This window comes from Labrus bergylta, chromosome 9 (genome assembly GCF_963930695.1).
Source record: "Labrus bergylta chromosome 9, fLabBer1.1, whole genome shotgun sequence".
NCBI lineage: Eukaryota > Metazoa > Chordata > Actinopteri > Labriformes > Labridae > Labrus > Labrus bergylta.
The window spans coordinates 9,777,705-9,781,146 of NC_089203.1; the positions used below are offsets into that span (position 1 = coordinate 9,777,705).

The window sequence follows — 3,442 nt, forward strand, 5'->3', positions numbered from 1 at the left end:
AAAGAACTGGAACAGGCTGTCATATACGTCAATCCAGAGAGTCCCAAACATGCTCAACTGGAAACATGACAGGTGTGTACGCAGGCCATGCTTTCAGGGATGTTTTCAGCTTCCAGGAATTGTGTACAGATCCTTGCAACATGGGGCCGTGCATTATCAGGCTGTGGGGGTGCTGGTCTCACACAATCTTGCAGGTAAAGGTGCCAAAAGTGGATGCATGGGCTGGTGTAGTTACACGTCGTCTTTCGTTAGGCTGGTTGGATGTACTGTCAAATTCTCAGAAACGTCTTTGGAGACGGCTCATTGTAGAGGAATGCAGCAGCTCCAAAGGACATTCCTGCTGTCAGCATGCCAATTACACTTTCCCTTCTAAACTTTGGGCACCTGTGGCATTGTGCTGTGTGATAAAACTCCCACTTAGTGACCAGCCCATGGCACACCTGTGAATTTACCATGCTGTTTAATCAGCATCTTGATACGCCACACCTGTCAGGTTGATGGATTATCTTGAAGGAGAAGCACTCACTAACACAGATTGTGGAGGAATAGCCCTTTTCTGTACAGTACAAAGAAAAAGATCTTTGATTTTGAGCGTTGCATTTTTATTTTTGTTGTGTATGTTGTAATGATGTTTTTTCTTTCTTTTTCTCTTTCATACTTGTTTTTTTTGTTATTTTGCCTTGTTGATCTTCTTATCTATTTTCCTTCCCTCCTCCTTTAATGTAATTGTTTGGCCTCTCGTATCTTTCCAGCGGTTGGGAAACTTACCACAGTCATAGGTCATTTAATTCAATTTTCAATTCAATTTTATTTGTATAGCGTCAACTCATAACAAGTGTTATCATGAGACACTTTACAAAAAGCAGGTAAAAGACCTTACTTATTGTTGAAAGAGGATGTGGCCCTTTCGATTTAAAAGTAAAGCCTATGTGAAAGTGAATTCAATGTGAGTTCTTTCTACGGACCAGATGGAGCCACTCCACTGGTTGCAAAACAAGTCGCACTATTTGAAGTCTACCTGAAATGGTATACTTATCACTCGATTCAAAGCCTTTGTTATGTTTTCTGGCAGTAAAACTAGCAAACGTTTAAAATCTTTTGATGACAGTCTGGTGTTCCTTTAAAAAATTACTATAGGACCCTTTTAATCAGCCCAGAGGCATAAGAACCATCTTGTCTGGATATGGTCACCTCTAGCTAAACTAAAAAAAACAAAAACAGTATTTTACAAGTTTTGAAAAATTGAGTTTTCAAAAAAAGAAAATGTTTTTACTTTTCCTCGATCAAGCCAGCTACCAAACATGCCATCACCTTGCACTACGAATGATAAGATAAACCTTCATTTATTTCACAATGGAGAAAATAAAGCCCTCATGGTTCTTTTTGTTTGGAAAATATATCGTTGACTATTGCAACTCACTACTTGAAGGTCATCTTACTTGCACTATAAAACCCCTGCAGATGAGCCAAAACGTAGCAGCAAGACTGGTCTTCAACCTACCCAAATAGGCACATGTCTTCTGCTGTTCATCTACCTCCACTGGCTCCCAGTTACTGCTCGCATCAGATTTTAAAACCCTGCTGCTCAGTTACAAAACAGCAACGCAAACGCCATTCGATCTGCAGAGAGCCCCCTTTGCACCTTTAAGAAAAGAAAAAACACTTTCAAAAAACACCTACACACTTGATGATGATGATGGTTTTTGTTTGTTAATGACAATGATGTTATTTTAGGATGGTTTAGGATGCTGATTAGAAAGTCACAATAAACAGCTGTTGATGTTGTGCCTTTACCTCTGGTCACTTCCTGTCAGCTCTTGTGTGTCCGATCGCACTTGAAGCTGTTCGTGTTGCACCTACTGATGTTGTTGCAGCATCCTTTCTAGAGCTGCTGTGTTGTACTTACTCTCTAATTTACTTTGCTCTGGATAAAAGCATTAGCCTATGTGATTTTGTAGAATTGTAGAAAGTATTATAAGAAAGAAAGTCTCTCTTCAACCGCTGCCCTCGCTCTCTCATTTTCCAGTTGTCTCATCTCATGTTTCCTCCGAAGCCGAGGTTTCCTGGCTCGTCACTCTTGGATGAAAGTTATTTCATCAAACCTGCAGCCACAGCATCCACATCCCCTCAGACACACATTCTCCTTCTCAGTGAAATTGTCGAGCAACATTCTTTGCTTTTTGTAAATTTGCAGAATCAACAAATGGCCTCTGTCTGTTACGCAAACCCCTGATTGGTTTTCAATGTAAGTTAGCTGCAAACACTAGCTTACACAGAGACAGTGCTTTACCCAGATTTAACTCCTTTTACTTTGGAATGGAAGCTCTAACTTGAAATGAGTTTGAACACTGAACTCTGCTCTAAATTTGTCCCTTTAGTACCCCCCCTGACTAAAAACTCCCCCACACACCCCACACCCCCCCTGCACCAGCCTCAGATTCCCTCCTAACCCCATTTCCACCAACACAACCCCCCCTCAACACTCACACTTGCTCCTGTCTGCGTGTAAATGTTTGTGTCAGCTCGGCCCGAGTATAGGGAGCCAACCAAGCCATGACCTGGCAGCCGCACTGTCACTATTAGCAGCTATTGCATTTAGCATTTTGGATCATTCACACTTTCTTTTGGATCAATACATTTTGTTGTTGTTTGTGAGCCTGTTTGGAAAAGAACAGACAGGTAAGATGGGACGTACTTTGGTTGGTGTTCTCTGCAGATGATAGAATAACGTTGTGCCTTGAAGGCACAGATGGGCCTGTTCTGCATGCACATCTGCTGGATCAAAATAGAATTTCAACTCACTGCAAATATTATGATTTTATACTGAAAAGAGCTGTTCACCGCAGGCTGTGGGAACATGTTTTCACCCTGTCATGTCTGTTTTGAATTTAAGCAAAATCAAAGTAGAAAAAGTACAATTATTTCCAATGGGTAGAAATTCAGTAAAGGTACGTTCTACTGTATTGTCAGGGTTCAAACATGGCACTCTGTTGTGAAAGGGAGTCCCTACTTATACCTTTCTAATTCACACTGATAAGAGAAACCAAAAGTGAAGGTATCAGATTGTCGATTCATTTGGTTAATGGCCATTAAGCTGCATCATACTGAATTGTTATCGATACTGCAGGCAGTGTTGGCTTGAAATGTTGGAGAATGAGTCGGCAGTCAGTAAGAAGAGCACAGCTGGGGTGAACTGTGTGCTGCTAAATTTTATATGCTGTGTCATCTAACTATCTATCTATCTATCTATCTATCTATTCTATCTATCTATATCAACACTGTTGTTTTTTTTCCCCGTGTTTACCTCTAATGTTTGTCTCTATTTCTGTTCTATTAATGATTAATTCTCTCCGTCCCTCCATGTTTGCTATTAGTGTAGTTGTTGCATCATACTTGTTTTTTATGTATCTTCATGGCGTTATGTATCAATTTCTGTTACTTC

At 40.5% G+C, this 3,442-nt stretch overlaps 1 protein-coding gene across 2 annotated transcripts in view; it reads left to right on the forward strand.

Annotated features, from left to right (window-relative positions):
* The first annotated feature begins 2,587 nt into the window (after nucleotides 1–2,587).
* The window catches only part of myot (myotilin), a 24,596-nt gene continuing 23,741 nt past the window's right edge, over nucleotides 2,588–3,442 (forward strand). For both annotated transcript variants that reach the window (XM_065958882.1, XM_065958883.1), the window contains exon 1: nucleotides 2,588–2,679. The gene's annotated coding sequence lies outside the window, so the exon portion shown is untranslated. The remainder of the gene's footprint in view (nucleotides 2,680–3,442) is intronic.